Source organism: Lissotriton vulgaris, chromosome 5 (genome assembly GCF_964263255.1).
Source record: "Lissotriton vulgaris chromosome 5, aLisVul1.2, whole genome shotgun sequence".
NCBI classification, from domain to species: Eukaryota; Metazoa; Chordata; class Amphibia; order Caudata; family Salamandridae; genus Lissotriton; species Lissotriton vulgaris.
In genome coordinates this window covers 719,541,269-719,558,277 of record NC_141693.1, presented here as the reverse complement: position 1 = coordinate 719,558,277, position 17,009 = coordinate 719,541,269, and the positions used below count along the sequence as shown (strand labels likewise).

Genomic DNA, 17,009 nt, shown 5'->3' with positions numbered 1-17,009 from the left:
GAGGGGCCCCTAGGGGCTGATCCCACCTAATCAGAAAATCCAGCCATAACATCTGGCGTCTACGAACAGTTTACGAAACCTGTGTGACCTTGCCATGTGCTTAGATTGTTTCCCATGTGTTCTGAGGGAGTGCCCTGAACGCCGGTTCCATCTGGCGTAATGTTGCAGTTTATGTAGCCTGTGTGACCTATGGGCTTGAACAGTTGCAGCGTGAGGAGATTGCATTACATCATGGCATTTGGTTTATTCAGGGTGGAAGGAATGGTTTTCATCTTGGTGTTTAAACTGTCAGGGTTGAAGGATGGCATTACATGAGGAAGCCAGTTACATCTTTGTGATGGTCCAATTGTATAAATGTGTGTAAAAAATGCTTTTAAATTGCCCATTAAATTGCTTGCTGCATCTGCTTATGCTGTGCAATGTGAAATGTGTTCATTGTTATATGATCTGTGGAGTTCTTTGAATATAGCTCCTTGTAAATATGGCTTATGAATAGCGCCATATTAATGTGGCTTGTGAGGTGCATGTTCTCATGTTGATCTGCTGTGTTCCTTGTGAATTGCGCCTTGGATATATTGTTTGTGAAGAGCTTGTCTTGTAAATATGGCTTGTGAATAGCGCCATGTGGTCATGGCTTGGACAGGGCATGTTATCATTACGTTAGGCAGGAGAGAGCTGGATCTCTCTCGGGTGCTTGGGGATAACGTTTTGAGAATATGTGTACGTGTTATCTGTAAACGTGAAGAGATGTGTTCATGATTTTCCCATGTATCTGCAGTCATTGGGAATTGATTGTGCTTGAGCTGCCAAAGGGTTAATATCTTGAATTGAGATGGCAGTCTTTATTTTTAACATGCTGTCAACATGCATGGTTATTTGACCTGACTATAAAAGTCAGTGGATTATTTTAAGGATTGATGGTTTGATTTTGACTTTTTTTTTTTGGTTCCTTGGTCTGCCTACGGGCTTTGTCAGCTTCTTGACGGAAAGGTAACATCTTGTGCTTTGCGAAGGGTTCTGTTCATTTCACATTCTTTTTGAACTGCGTCTACGAATTTGTGTGGGTTTGCCTTGGAACTGATGTGGTTATAAATCAACCAGTCGGATTGAGATAAGGGTTTGCACGGAGAGAGCTGTGTTCTTTTAAAATGAGTGAAATGTTAAAAAGATGGCCCTGTTAGAGTGCACGCTACGGGGCTGTTTTCATTAATTATTTCTTTGAGGGTTTTCCATCTAGAAAGGAATGTGCTGGTTGCAGTGATCACAGGTTGAGAATAATCAATCTTGCCCGACAGTGCATGGTAACATGTGCTTTTAATTAGTGAAAGGCAACCGTGTGCCTTTGAAAAAATATAAAATGTAACATTATTATTTTCCCAAATGTAAATTACAACCTTTTTTATAAATGTGTCAGCAAAACCAGCCTTGGTAAGTTCACCAACTCAGTTAGAAAATAATAGGCTGTTTAATAATGTATGAATGTGGCCCTTTTATTAGGTTGGATTAAATAGCTTGCATGTTAAATTACATTGTAATGCACAATTACAGGATGCCCCTGGTTGAACTAAACACAATGTTGAAATGTGTCTGCATTTTATGTTGTTTTAAAATTATTTCTCTTTCAACAGCTGACAATGGTCCATGATAAATCGTTTTTTCAAATGCAGAATGTATAATTTTGTGTGCAAAACTTAGTTGCCCCTTTCTAAATAAGTGCCCATATTTTAAATGTCTTGCCTTTAGCTGAATTAGTTAGACAAAAGTCTTTTTAGAAACTGGAGCTTTCAAGTAGCAGTACATTGTAATAGAATTGTTTTTTTTTAAAATGCTAGCTTTCGTTAGTTGGCGCAATCAGGCCTGGGAACAAGCTTGCAAAGAATTTGTTTGTCGACCTTGGCAGACCAGCTGGCTTGTGAAGACGAGTTTTTTTTTCTTCCTCTGCAGGCTCCGAACACGGCCCTGTCTCGTTATGATTGGCTATGATCCAATTTTATTCCGCGGACGGCTTGTTTATGTAAGGGCGGGGGAACTGGCTCTTCCTGGCTGTTGACGCAGGCAGCTTCGTTGCCTGCTGATAAGGGACTCTTGCAGACTCTTGCCCTTGGTGTTAGTTAGTTGCAGTGGGCCTGGGCGGGCTCTCTGATCAGGGAAATGGGAGGCTTGCAGTGCCCTGCTCCTGCTGTGAGATCATCATTTGGCAGTGATTCAAATTACTTCATACTGTAGCCTGGCTCCTGCTCTGAAGGGAGGGGTGTCTCACAGAGGATTAGGGTATGTTAGGCCCTACTAATATTTCATTAAAAGTTACATTTTGAATGTTTTTAATTAATTAGGATATTTTCTTTTCAATAATGAAAGGCACCCGGGGTGCTTTTTAAATGGAAAATTTTATTTTGCAAGAATAATGATACTTGTTTTCTTGTCCCTAGGATTGCTGGGTTGTGGTTGTGCGTGGGCCCCTCCCCCTCCCACTTCCTTTATTGTTTTAGTTTTTTACTTTCATGTTTTTATGTTAGTTTATTATTTTTGGATGATGGAACCAGACCAGACCAGACCGGAAGGGTGGTGAATGGCCGCATCGGAGGAAGTGTCCGGATACCGAAGATGCAGGGTGGTGACCTACACTGATCAACAAAATTGACTTTGGACTCTTTTTTTTTTCAAATGGATTTGGTTATATAATTCCTTGGCCTGCATTATTCCCATGTTTTCAATCATTACAAGCAGGCCCCACTTTTAAAAGCAAAAACATGTCACCTATTATAGTTTTCCTGTTTTCTTCAAAACAGTTTTTGCCAATGAAGGACTTTTTTTTGAATGGTGGTGCACACATGTGTTCCACAGTGTGAAGAAACTAAGTGATATATATATACACCAGCTGTCTTGTAGAAATGGGGTTGTTTTTTACTGTTATTACAATTTCACCTTGATTGATCAAAGGGTGGTTACCTTAGACTTTGGATTGTCCTGGGAGGTGTGTCTTTTAGTATGATTATGTATTAATGTTTGTCCAGACCTTGAGAACAGTTTGTCATGTCTACTTCTCAGATTTCACCAAAATGTTTTTTTTTTAAATTGACAAATGTCAGTAGGCCTCATTTAGGCCCATTGTTATTTTTATTCCACATACAAGCCCCTACACCAATAGATGTTATGAGTCATCATTAGCTTAAGTTGACTATAGTAGGTAGGCCTCATTTAGGCTTAAGTTGTCCGAAGTAGGTAGGCCCCTTGCTGTTTTCATTCAACACATAAGTCCCTACATCACTAGATTTCACCAGTTATCACTAGAAGTTGAGGCACATTTAGTTTGAGGATGCTTTGGTTAGTTTCTGTTGTTATCAGATCCAATCTCAGATATGTTTCAGCATTCAAGTCAAGGGTGCTTTGATTTGTTTTCAGTTGGTTGTTAGGTTTGTATTCCCTACAATTGAGTTTCAGGTGGAATTTCCTTAAGTTGTCATTCTTTTTAGGGAGTTTTTTAGTTTTTGATTTGTTGATAGATTGTGTTGATGTTTGTTTATTTGGATGTTATTGTTTATAAGATGTTCGCAAGATAAGGATCTAAGGGTGGATGGCAGAGTTTTTGGGCTCTATTTAGCAGTGATATAGATCTTAGTCTTGCTCACATCTAGGATAGGTATTCTTAGCCTGTGTTGGATAGATTGTGTTGATGTTTGTTTATATGGATGTTGTTGTTTATTGATGTTCGCAAGATAAGGATCTAAGGGTGGAGTGTAATGGCAGAGTTTTTGGCTTTATTTAGCAGTGATATAGACCTTAATCTTGCTCACATCTAGTATAGGTATTCTTAGCCTGTGTTGGCCCTTTTAAGCCCTTTTTTCCAGACCTAGAAGAGGATAGCTGCTTAATATGATAATAGATCCTTTATTCTTGACTTTAACCTGTCTATTGCCTATTGGCTTTGACATATTAGACACATTGGTATGGTTTATGTAGGTATTCTGACAGAGCTAAGGGGCATTTCATCCCTTTCAGGCCTACAGGCCTAGAGCTAGAGGGACTCCATCTTGATGAAGCTGAGAGGCTTTTCAGGGTAAAGGCAAAGTTTATAGTTAAGGCTGTTGTTCGCCCTAAGCGAACTGGAGAGAACCGGCCAGAGCTGAATCTAATCAGGAATTGTTCCCGGGCTCAGGTCTCTAGACGAAACAAGCAGACTGGTCACTGTGGGAGCGTCTAGCGCAAGGAGCCTGGTGCATGGGATTGGTGGGAGGAAGCTGCTGGCTGGAACTTTCCATGAGGAAACAGCATTCTATATCAGTGAAGTGCAGAGGCGGAGTCAGTGAGTCGAGTAGAGTTGCAGTCGAGTGAAGGTGGCGGTGCCAGAGAGTCGTGTTAAGGTGGAGGAGTGGAAAGCAGTGGAGTGGAGTTGGCAGAGAGAGAGGGTTCAAGCTGGAGAGAGAGCTGAGTTGAAAAGTGAGCTGGAACTGAAGGAAGCAGTCAGAAGCAGTTACTTATCAGGAGGAGGTGTGAATAGCTGGAGTCTAAAGTAATGCCTTTTAGAAGAGACGGAGGAGAGATCGTGGACTAACCTATGGGAGCAGATGGAGTTAATTGGACATTGGCGCAGAGACAGAGTGAATAAGCTAGTGGAATGAACGGTGATCAGAGCGGCAGGAACCATTAAGATTGAAGCTGGAAGGTGGAGATAGTTCGTGGGGGAGAGGAGTCCGGTGCAAAGTGATCAGCGCAGAGGTGTACCCAAGAGTGCAGGAGAGAGAGAGAGTCTGAGATGAGCCAAGGCACAGACGAGAGAGGAACCCAGATGACAGCTAGAACAAGACTACACACTAATCAGGTGAATTCTAACCATAATTTGCCCTTATTCCCTAAGCTATTGTCCTGTTATGTTTAATCGTTTCTCTTTCAGCGGTGTGTTCTACCTATAGTCTTTGTCAGTCACAGATCTGTGTAAAGGTTTATATTGTACTAATAAAATAACCCCCAGTTTGTAGAAAACTGGCATGTGTCTCATACTTTTGTTCAATCTAGGTAAATAAAACTTCTAGGTGCTTACTAGGTACATGAATGGATGAGTAATCCCAATCAGGTAAGTGGTGATCACATAAATAGGGAGTGAGTGGACCTATGATGCCAAGAATAAGAGATACATTATATTAATTGGCTAACTCCTAATATTGTAGTAGCAGACCCTTAGTGAAGAGACTTCCCAATATATATATATATAGGTGTTCATAGGAATGTGGTCGTCGTTGATATGCGGCGTTAGTGAGAGCGTTGGGTGGGAGACCAGCGTAGATACCCACAAGATTGTGGCTTGAATAAGTGAGAGCGCTAGGAAGGAGACTGGCGTGTAGGTTGGCAGGATTGCGAACCGTTTGGAAAAGGGAGCATTGGGTTCTGCAGGCCTATGTGTAGACGCACCGGATTGTGTGTCATATCTGCCCTAGGGTAGACCGGTCTGGGTCTGAGTGGCCGCGAGACCAACTGATGTAAATATAAGTGTGGTGTAGGGTATGGATATCCCTAGTAATCAGTGAGTATTCTTAGTATCCCTATAGATTTAGTGGTGTTTTTAATAATATGAGCTTGTATATTGCGAGTTCCCCATCCTCAGGTAGGTACCCAGGTGCCTGGATAGTTGGTCCTGAGGAGGGATGTGATTACGTTCTGGCTGGGTTGGAGGGGCCCCTAGGGGCTGATCCCATCTAACCAGAAAATCCAGCCATTACAGGGTGCCAAAGCTAATTTTGAGTTCTGGGGCACCCTCCCTTTATCTGTAGCAGGACGAGTGGCACTGCTCAAAATGGTGACACTGCCGCGCCTGCTCTACTACTTTAGGACTCTCCCGATCTGTATTCCGGCGAGCTACTTTCGGAGACTTCGGGGAATGGTCAGTTCCTTTTTGTGGGGTTCGGGCAGGCGCAGGGTGGCGCTTGGGACGCTCATGAGACCCCGAGCAGAGGGGGGATTAGCAATCCCAGACTACGCACATACTACCTAGCTGCTCAACTTCAATGGCTCACCCAGTGGGTGGTGAGGGCCACTAGGGAAGAGGGGGAGGCAGGTGAACCGACGGGCCCCTTGCTGGTGCTATCTCGTATACTACTACACCTCCCGCTTGAAGATATGCAGCTCACTCAGGAGTTTGCCACAGCACGTAAATGTTGGCACAGATATTTAAGACGAGGGGGAATAGCGGCCCATTATGCGCCCAATATCCCTTTAAAAGTGTGTAAAGCACTGCCACACGGAGGAACCTGGCGCAGATTGGAGGACTGGGAGCAACAGGGTTTAGCGACCATAGGAGACCTTTACGAGGACGGCATTATGCTGCCATTTGATGTCCTCAGAGATCGATTTGAATTGCCTGGGGGAGACTTCCTGGTGCATGCTGCGCTCACGACAGCGATTCGAAAGCACTGGAAGGCGGGCTTGACGGAACCGCCCACCTCTATTGGCTGCCAATATGTTGTGGTCGCGGCGGGTACAGTAAAGGCGGTCTCTTGCTTGTACAGACGCATGACCCATGAAGCCCTAACGCCAATGGTAGCCTTGAAGACGAAATGGGAAACGGACATAGAAATGAAAATACCAGATCCGGCGTGGGGCGGGATAGGGGAGAGAGCCTGGAAGAGTACGTGTAATGCGATGTTCCAACTGGTGCATTTTCTCATTATACATAGGGCGTACCTGACACCGGCCCGCTTACACAAATACTTTCCACCACTGTCTTCGGCTTGTCCGAGATGTACTCAGGAGGGCGCAGATTTTAAGCACATGGTATGGGCGTGTCCGGAGCTAGCTTCCTTTTGGCAAGGGGTGACGGCATTATTAGGGGACGTTACCGAGAGGGACATACAACCCACTATGGCACACTGCATCCTTCATTGGTTTCCCCACACTCCAAAAAACAAAATCACTAGTAAATTTATTGATCTGGGTTTCCTCTTAGCTAAGAGAGCCATAACCTCGCAGTGGAAGGTGAGCAAAGGTCCCAACTTAGATAAATGGAAGCAGGAGTTTAGTAAAGGGGCCCGATGTGAGGGGGAGGTTTGTTTACAAATGGCGCATAGAACAGGCAATGAACAGGCGTTAGAGAGGGCGAGAGCCTGGGAGAGATTGGTCATGGAATTCACACTCCCTGCAGACGAGGATGGAGGGACCCCAGCGCATAGCCCTGGGACACACCGGCCGTAGGGGGTCAAGATGACAGGAAGTCGCCGAGTACTACTTGGTTGCACACCGATACCCCACACTGGATAGTGAGATGCATCTTACTACATAGGGTCAACTGGTCAAATTGCGAGATAGGAGTTAAGCAGACAACCCCTTTACAGCCCAATGGGGCTGCACCACGACACGCCTAGGGGGGGTGGGGGGTGGAGAGTGTTAATGGGGGGGGAGGGGGGGAGGAAGGGGAGATTATAGTTAGAGTAGGGAATAGTGGTTGGAGGGGGTCTCATGGGGGAGGGTAGTTGGTTCGGTTGCAGTTGGTTACATTGCCACTTTAATAACTCAGAGTGCAATAGTTATGTGTACACAAATTCCACAGATGCATATGATCAGTAATGGAGTCATAGCCTGAGGGTAGGGCGCTGTCTACAATTATTTTATGATCCGATAGAAATGTTATGCGGGACTTTAAGCAATGATCTAAGAGGACATCAAATTTAATACAACACCCAGACCTGCACTGCGCACGAGTGTGAAATATCACATGTATGAACAGCTGCCAACGAGAGAACCCTCTGAAGTCTTTGTTACACTGCATCCCAGAAGGAGAATTAGGGAGCTGGGTATGGGGACAATGCTCTATTCTCTGTATGAAAGTTGTTATATTGTATGCGGTCACGAACTTCATAGGTCCTATGCTGGAGCCGCAGGAAAGCTCGGAGCCGTCGAGCTGGTCTCCAGAGGTTGCGGAGTGCCCAGAGGAACATCGGAGCTGGGTGAGAGGCACGCTGAGCTTGCAGCCCAGAGGAAGGCTCCCCCCACCTAGCGCAAGAGGAGGTGAGAGGCGGCTGGTTATTGCGGGGGGCCCCGCGATTGGGGGCTTGACTGAGGATTGGGGGCTGACCCCCCCCACTGACACGGCCTGTGCGTTGGGGATCAATCTGCCTTGGTGGGCGCTGGGGGATGATGGGGATGCCGCGGAGAACGGCTGTGAGGAACCCGGGCCGCTATTGATTGCACTGGAGCGCTTGGATGGACAGTTGCCTCCTCCCCAAGAGAGTCAGAGGGGAGACACAAGTAGAAGCTTAGCAGGACATCCTGAAGCGAAGCCATCAGGGTGCTACAACAGGGCCACTGGATGGACTCCCCGCCTCAGGAGAATAGTGGTGAGCAGGAAATGCTGCAAGGCTCGGGGATTCAATTGCAACTGGACAAAATACTATTGGCCATAACTGACACTCGAGCTGCTCTCCAGCAGGACATTGCGCAAGTAGCAACGGGACTGGGTTTGCTGCGAGCGGACCACTCCAAGCTTGCCGACCGAGAAACGCAATCCGAAACAACACTGCAAGAGATTGGTCCAGCACAAACTGCGTTAACCGCGTCAATGGCGGGTGTCTTGGAGCGACTCACGGTGCTGGAGCGGCGGGCGGAAGATGCAGAAGGCAGGAATAGACCCAACAACATCCGTGTGGTGGGCCTGCCGGAGAAAATTGAGGGATCGGACATGGTTGCCTATTTGGAAAACTGGCTCCAACTGTGGTGGCCCCTGAGGGGCTGTAGAGCTTCTACACATTGGAGAGGGCACACCGAGTCCCGGCAAGGCCGCCGCTGCAGGGGCGCCCCCGCGACCAGTGGTGGCGTGACTACTACACTTTCGGGACTGCCACTTGCTTCTTCTGAGGGCCATTATGTCGAGGTTCAAGGTCGCCTTTATGGGCGTGAGTTGACACTCTGCGGTATATATGCTCCTAATGTAGCCCAGGCGTCCTTTTTGGAGACTTTGTAGCGGATTACTTCATGACTCCAATGCTGATTGGGGTTGACTTTAACTCGGTAGTTGATGTGGTCATGGATAGATCCCATCCCCCACTTCCTACTGCCCCGATTAATAAGTTGCCTGGGGCTCGGGCCCGCTGGCAGGAAAATTGGGGCCTCCTTGACATCTGGCGGGCGCAGCATCCGGCTGACAGAGATTATTCATATTATTCGTCATTGCATGACCTGCACGTCCGATTGGACGCCATTATATGTAGTTCCCGCTTGGCACCTCTGGTGGTCAGTAGTGAGTACCTAACGCGCACCATATCGGATCACAATCCGTTATTGGTGAACTTCTGCTGGATGGCGGAGCGACCTAGGATACCTAACTGGAGGTTGCGCCCCGAGATGCTGGAGGATCAGGTCTTTCGAGCGGAATTGAAGGATGGGGTGGAACACTACTTTGGAGAGAATGGGGGCACTGCTACGACGGCGGCCCTAGAATGGGACGCCTTCAAGGTGGTGGTCCGCAGGATCTGTATCGCCAAGTGAGTGGGAGTAAGGAAGCTGCTTATGCGGGAAATTGAGACGTGCGACCAGGCCTACGGGATGCTGAGAGCTCACATTTGGAAGGCTCTGGTACGCGCGACTAGGTCCTGTCCCGGAAGGAGGCAGTAGCGGCGGGCGTGGAACGCCTGCGGTGCTTCGATCACAAGGCTTTCTTAGCCAGGTCGCATGCAGAGCGGGACAAAGTGGGCACATTGTTGGCCTGGTTGGCTGACCCTGCCCCTAGATGTGTGCCCATACTGGCATTAGCTTCCTCTTCAGGAGGGTTGGAATACGAGCAACATCATATCAACGGCCAATTCCGATCCTTCTATGCGAGTCTCTACACGAGCCAGTTGCAGACTGGTGAGATGGATACCCATGCGTTTTTAGAGGGCTTGGAGCTACCCGTAATTGAGGAGGATGAGGCAGAGGCTCTTGGGCAAGATATCACACTGGCCGAGATTTGCGGCGCCATTACACAATTGGAGCGCAATAAAACTCCGGGCAGTGATGGGTTGTCTATCGAGTTCTATCTGACATACATTGACCTCCTGGCTCCTAGATTGTTGGTGATGTACTGAGAGGCTAGGCAGACAGGGATTCTACCGGCTTCCACTAGGGAGGCCATCATTGTTCTGCTCCTTAAGCCAGGGAAGTCGCAGCCTGATCCAGCTTCGTATACGCCTCTATCCATGCTAACTACGGACTATAAAATACTGAGTCGAGTACTGGCCACCAGGGTCCTTCCCTTAATGACACGGTTGGTGCACACAGATCAAGCTGGCTTTATCCCAACGCGCAATACCGCCAGTAGCGTACGTCGGCTGATAGGAATACTAGATGAAGGCTGTGGAAGAGAGGGACAGGCGATGGTCCTCTCGGTTGATATAGCTAAGGCATTTGACAGCCTGGAATGGCCCTACCTTTTTACGGTTATGACAGCATTTGGGCTCGGTGCAGGATATGTCCGCTGGACTGAAATATTATATGCATCGGCAACGGCTAGGGTTCACGTGGGCAGGGCTATTTCCACTTCTTACCCGGTGGGACGGGGCACTAGGCAGGGCTGTCCACTCTCCCCGCTGTTATTTGCCCTTGCGATAGAACCATTGGAGCGTGCGCTAGGAGGGGGGAAAACATATTGTGGTCTCCGGATCATGTACACTATATCTCGCTCTACGTGGACGACCTCCTGATGTTTCTGGAGGATGCGGGGGGTGCCCTCGTTGGGGCACGTATCCTCCTCGACCGTTTTGGGGACATCTCGGGTCTGCGGGTTAACTGGGCAAAGACCTGTGTTTTCCCAGTATCCAGTACATGCACCCCGCCCTCATTGCCAACCGGAATGGTGTGGGAGCCGAGGTGCCTCCCCTACCTGGGGACGCAGGTGTATCACGCTCAGGAGGATCTCCTGGAGGGTAACATTGGGAGAGCGATGAGGGGCTTGAGGAGTAGCATGCGATTTTGGGGGACCCTGCCGTTGTCGGTGGCTGGTCGCATCGCGTTGCTGAAGATGGTGGTGCTTCCTCGTTTTTTATACTTCTTTCGGACCCTACCACTAAGAGTACCAGCTGTTTTTTTCTGACAACTCCGGTACGCGGTAGGTAGCTTTATTTGGGGTGCAGGACGGCACAGAGTGGCACTGGATACATTGAGGCGGCCGAGAGCTGAGGGGGGCCTTGCCGCCTCAGACTTTGAATTATACTATTTGGCAGCACAATTCCAGATTCTCACTCAGGCGGTGGAGTTCCGGGGTCTGGAGAGGGGTGTGAGGTTCCGTGACAATTGTAAGTGGTGTTTTCGACTCGCTCGAATATGGTCGAGTCTGGTATCTATGAACCGCAAATGACGAGTTTAGTGGGTGTATGTGTTTTCACTGTGCTAACCTAAACCGTTCGTCCGTTTCGTGGGTTTCTTTATCTGAACCCACGGGTTCCATTTTAGATACAGCATCCATTTTGTCTCTTGCCCTCAAGTAGCCAGCGAACGGACACTGTCCGCTTCGTGACCCTGGGATTCCCAAACTCTTGCGGAAGACACGTGTTCCTTTGAGGGTGTCTTTATGATGAGGGGGATGACACTACGAGGCAGATGGCCCCGCTCGAGGCTCATCTTGCCGTGCCGGTCTATTGTCTCAGTTGTGTATTCATTAGGCACGTCTCCTTTGATCCCTGCAATCGTGTTTCCGATAGCACCTCCTTACACTCTTTTCAATCTGTTGACTGTCCTCGTCTTCCTCTGCACCTGTTTCTGACTCTTCCTTGATTCGTTTACTGCCGGAATGGAATGCACTAATGGTGGGAAGATGTACTTTTACAGTTGGGAACTGCCAATGCTACTGTAATTATGTTTCGGGACCCTGAATACATGAAAGCGACCCCCTATGAAATTTACTGTGGGAACTGGGTTGTAACCTTTTGTTTGCCATGTTGTGCTATGACGAAAAACTGTATAAAAGGAGCGATCCACAGATACAATTTGAAGCAGTCTCCCAGAACCTACATGCTATGTACTTCTTGTGACTTCTGTGTTCCCTGCAGTAAATAAACCTCGATCTTTGACGCCAAAGGAAGTGTCCTGTGTCTCTGTCATTTGTACGCCGGACCAGGTAACCCACGAAGGTTTCAGGTGTTGTCCCCTGGCACCGCTGGGTCTTAGAATAACCCAGTCCTTCAGTTGGCGCCCATTGTGGGGCGACATCAGCGGTACCGGTCCAAAGCCCGACGATCGTGAGGAACTTCGTGTGAAATCTCCGAGGGAAGGTGCACCCCGCTTCATCGATCCGGTTGTCGAAATAAGTGGCCCGAAGACTTTTTCCGCGAAGATCCCCCGCCTCCTGACGGCTGCGACGGACTGATGCCCTGACTGTCGACCTGTTTTGGCGCCTGGCGTAGACCTTGGTACAGCGAGACGATTAACGGGCCTTCCTGGTGACGCCATTGTTCTTTGAGTTAAGTATTTGTGGGTCGCTCCCTAGAATCCTTAGTTGTTGTGGGTGCTTAGTTGTTGCATGGTTCCATTGCATTTGTGGTTCTTCGTATTTTGTTCTTAGTTGTTCTATTTGACGACTGCAGTCGCCAAAAACCGAGGGTTTTTGCACTTTTGCGGGGACATTGTAATCCAATAACCCTTGACGTTTGTGAAACTCGGTTAGTGTGCGCGATGCCTGGCCGTAGTACTTTGTTCAGTTGCTTTAGAGGTTGTGGTGCGGATTCCCAATTGGAGGACTCATGTCCGATACCTCCAGTTGGAACTCCAATTTATGAATTATATAGTCGACATGGTATGGGTCCTATCACATTCAATGATTATTGGGTTCGTTACACTAAAGATGACGGTGTCCTTAGTTGGCCACCTCATGGTAGTTTTGAGACCCCAATTTTGGATAATCTTGAAGCTAAATTGTTCCAAAGAAAAGCTGTTTGATTCCTTCCGGTTATGGCGTAAAGAAGCCAAGCAGAAAGAAATCAAACAGCTTAAACGTAATAAGAGAGAAGGTATCGTTACAACAATGAGAAATGCTGAGCAGTTTCAGCGAGACAAAGAAGAGAAGGAAAAGGAAATTTTTGATAGATTACAACGTATGACTGTGGATAAATGTTATCCCGCTTTACCGACGGGTACTGATAAGAAGGGAGAGGAAGCAGTAGAGGATCCTTTGTTGTCTTATCTACTGAAGTCGCCACCTCCGTATGCACAGGATACCACAGTCCCTGTGGTTCCTCCTGTTCCTCAACCTGTCGTTCCGGCAGCTGTTAATCAGCCTGTCGCTAGTCCTGTTCTTGCGAATCCTTCTGTCCCTATTCCTCTACCTGCTACTGTCCCTACTGCTCCACCGTCTATACCTTCTCAAGCTGTTCTTCCCGCTACTTCTGCTCTTGTGGCTACTCCTACTGCTCCTGCTCCTCCTGTCTTTGGTCCTCCTGTTGTTACCCCTTTACTTCTCTCCTCTTCCCCGTCTGTTCGGCGACGTATTCCTAATATTGTTGCTAACTTTTACTCTCCTCTTGGACCGATTCTTGGGTCTGCTGATTCTGATGCTCCCCAAAGACGAAGTCAGCTTCCTGGTGGTAGGGAACGTGATACGCTATTTAAAATGGCGAAAAATTGGATTAGGTATCCTCTTAAGAATCCTCCACGTATAGTTGTTGACACTTTCTCTCAATTTAATGAGCCAACACAGAGATTCGTGTTTGAAGAAATGTGCAAACTTTTACGCGACGAGATATCAATTGACGCGCCAGATGACGTACTGGCCGCTTTAACTGAACTTTAGCTTCAGTTTTCGAGTGGTATGATTGTGGGTAGCAATGTTCGACGCGCTGTCGAGCATCTTCTATCTTTTCGTCCCACTGTGATGCCTCGTGCACTGTTTAAAGACGAACATGAGGAATGGATGTCGACGCCTGGTCAGTATCCCATGCGTGAAGTTCCTCCAGTGTGGATGCCAGGTAACCCTAATGCTGCTCCTCCGATTCTGCCACACTTCCAGAGAGTGTGGATACACCTTCCATGGAAACGATCGGAAGTTTTGCAGGTTAAGCAAACTTTGCCTGACCCTCGCAAAAATCCTGCAGGGTACTATAAAGAGTTGTCCCAATTAGTGGATGCTACGATCATGAATCTTGCCGACATCGACATGTTGTTCGGCAATGTCGTACCGCAACCGATTTGGGCGAAGATTCGTCAAGAAAATCACGCCGCCGAGTTAGGCGGTGATTGGGCTGCCCTTGCGGCGGCTGACGTACGACAAATTGGTGGAGCTAAGCCTGAACAGCTTATTACTGATCTTCCCCAAAGAATAATCACCCTTATGAAGACACTTATGCCAGCAATGAAAGTCAACTGGGATAAATTGTCTGCCTGTAAGCAAAAGAAAGACGAGAGTGTCTCCGATTTCTTTACGAGATTTGAAGAGGCATTCATCGATCATAGTGGTCAAGATATGAGCACTGAGGGAGGTCAGAGACTGTTTGTGGATAAATTTGTATCGAATTTGTTGCCTGAGCTTAGCAACAAATTGAAAAATTCAGAAAGTGCGTGGGCTGTTTCTACGTCTGCTCAGATATTGGCCACGGCTCAATATTATGAAAATAGAGAGAAGGAGGAAAATGATCGTGCCGATAAAAAGACGAAAGAGCTTAAAACGAAAGTTTTGTTACAACAAGCGTATCCACCGAGTTCAACTCAAAATGATTCTCAACAACGGAATAGATCACAATCGCAGTCCACTAGGTCACAGTTGCGAAATGATTCTTCTTCGCAGAGATCTATGCTTGGGTACAATCAGTGTGCCTATTGTAGAGGTGAGGGTCATTTGAAATTTGATTGTCCGGTTTTGCGCGATCGGAATAATGGCAATTCATCTAGAGGAAATCGTAGTGGTCCTCAACAGGCTTCACGTGGTAGAGGTCGTGGTGTTACTCAACATCAAAATGAACGTTCTAATAATTCCTCTGATTCCAATAATTGTTTTGATCAGCGTGGGTCTTCGTCAGGTAGATCCGCACAGTACAATGTGGACGATTATTAAGCCGACCAGGGTACTGATGACGGTAACTACTAGGACAGCCTTAGACAAGGAGAGGGAGTAGTATCAGTTCCGGTTGATCAGAGAGGGCCTTACGTCGCAGTTGCCACATCGGGCGTAGTTGAGCCTTTTCTGTTGGACACTGGTGCAGCGAAAAGTTCCATCATACATTCGAAACTCCCTGGCGCACCTTTGTCTGGCTTAACAAATGTTTCCGTTGGATTCTCTGGCGCCCCTGTTAGCAATCCGGTTTCTCGCCCTTTGCCCCTCACAATTGGGCCTCGTGAGCTGAAAGCTCCTTTGATTTTGACTACTGGTTGTGGTGAAAATCTTTTGGGCTTGGATTTGCTGAAACGTTTGTATGCGACTTTGTATTGTTCTCCTGCGGGAGTGGAGCTTACGTTGGGGCAGAGAGTGATCTCTCCCATGTACTTGTCAACTGATAAGCTTCAACCGGAATTGAGTTCTCTTCCTGCATCTTTGTGGGCAACAGGTCCCAATGACGTGGGCCTACTTGACATCTCCCCTTATGTTGTCCAATTGAAATCAAATGTGCGATTACCACGTATTCCCCAGTATCGTATCTCCCTTGATGGTGAGCGAGCGCTATTAGCGATCATTTATGACTTGATCAAAAAAGGTGTTATCGAGGAGACTCGGGGAAACGTGTGTAATAGTCCTGTGTTACCCATTCTGAAACGCACTGATCCTTCCAAGCCTCCTGTTTACCGTTTTGTTATTGATTTACGGGAGGTGAACAAAACTGTGATTCCTCAGTTTCCTGTGGTGCCTGACATTACGGCTTTACTGACTTTGATTCCAGCCTCTGCTTCGTGGTTCTCAGTGATCGATCTGAAGAATGCCTTCTTTAGCATTCCGATTGCTGAGGAAAGCAGAGATCTATTCGGCTTCTCATTAGGTGGCCGCAGCTTTAGGTTTAAACGCGCTCCTCAGGGCTATTGTGAGAGTCCATCGATATACAGTCAAGCCCTGAAGAGTCAACTTGACGCGTTTGTGTTACCAGCTGGTGCGGCCCTAATCCAATATGTCGATGACTTATTGGTGGCTGCGGACGCGCGAGAAATTTGCAAAACTGCTACGGTGTCTTTGTTGCAACATCTCTGTGACTTACATCACAAGGTGTCACCTTCTAAACTGCAATATTGTTGTCAAGAAGTAACCTAGCTAGGTCACTTATTGTCAAAGGAGGGAAGAAGGTTGACTCCAGAGAGAATTGCAGCGATCGCTCTAATGACTGTGCCAACAACTCAGAGAGATGTGCGTGCCTTTCTAGGTATCACGTCATACTGCAGGCAATGGATTCCAAATTTTTCATTGCTAGCGAAACCATTGGTAGCCCTCACGTGCAAGGATGTTCCGACTCCTTTGCCATGGACTGAAGAGTGTCAGAAAAGTTTTTCTGAATTGCGTGATGCGTTGTGTTCGGCTCCTGTGTTAGGTACTCCTGACTACAGTAAGCCGTTTACACTATACGTTCACGAGAGAGAGGGTTGTGCGTTGAGTGTTTTGACGCAGCAATTTGGCGGTAAGCAGCGTCCATGTGCATATTTTTCCTCGACCTTGGACCCAGTAGCTAGAGCATTGCCGAGTTGTCTAAGAGCGACAGCGGCAGCTGCGGTGTCCATCCGACAATCTGCAGGATTGGTCATGGATAATATGCTTACGGTGATGGTTCCGCATGCAGTTGACACTCTCTTGAATCGTACTAAAACCCAACACTTGACTAGCGCAAGGTTGTCTGGTTATGAGTTGACACTTTTGGCAAGTCACATTCAAATAAAGCGCTGCAATGTTCTAAACCCGGCGACGTTGTTGCCCACTAATATGGAATCAGACGAGGTGCCACCACACGATTGTTATCTACGAACTGAGGAAGAAACGAAGGGTCGTGTTGACCTAAAAAAACACTCCATTGGAAGACCCCGATGGTACTTTGTATGTGGACGGTTCGTGTTTTAAGTTGTCGAATGGTGATGTGACGACTGCGTAT

At 47.4% G+C, this 17,009-nt stretch overlaps 1 protein-coding gene across 1 annotated transcript in view; it reads right to left on the bottom strand.

Annotated features, from left to right (window-relative positions):
- LOC147711436 (hexokinase-1-like) overlaps positions 1-17,009 on the bottom strand; it is a 2,269,016-nt gene that overhangs the window by 1,919,360 nt on the left and 332,647 nt on the right. The window lies entirely within an intron of this gene.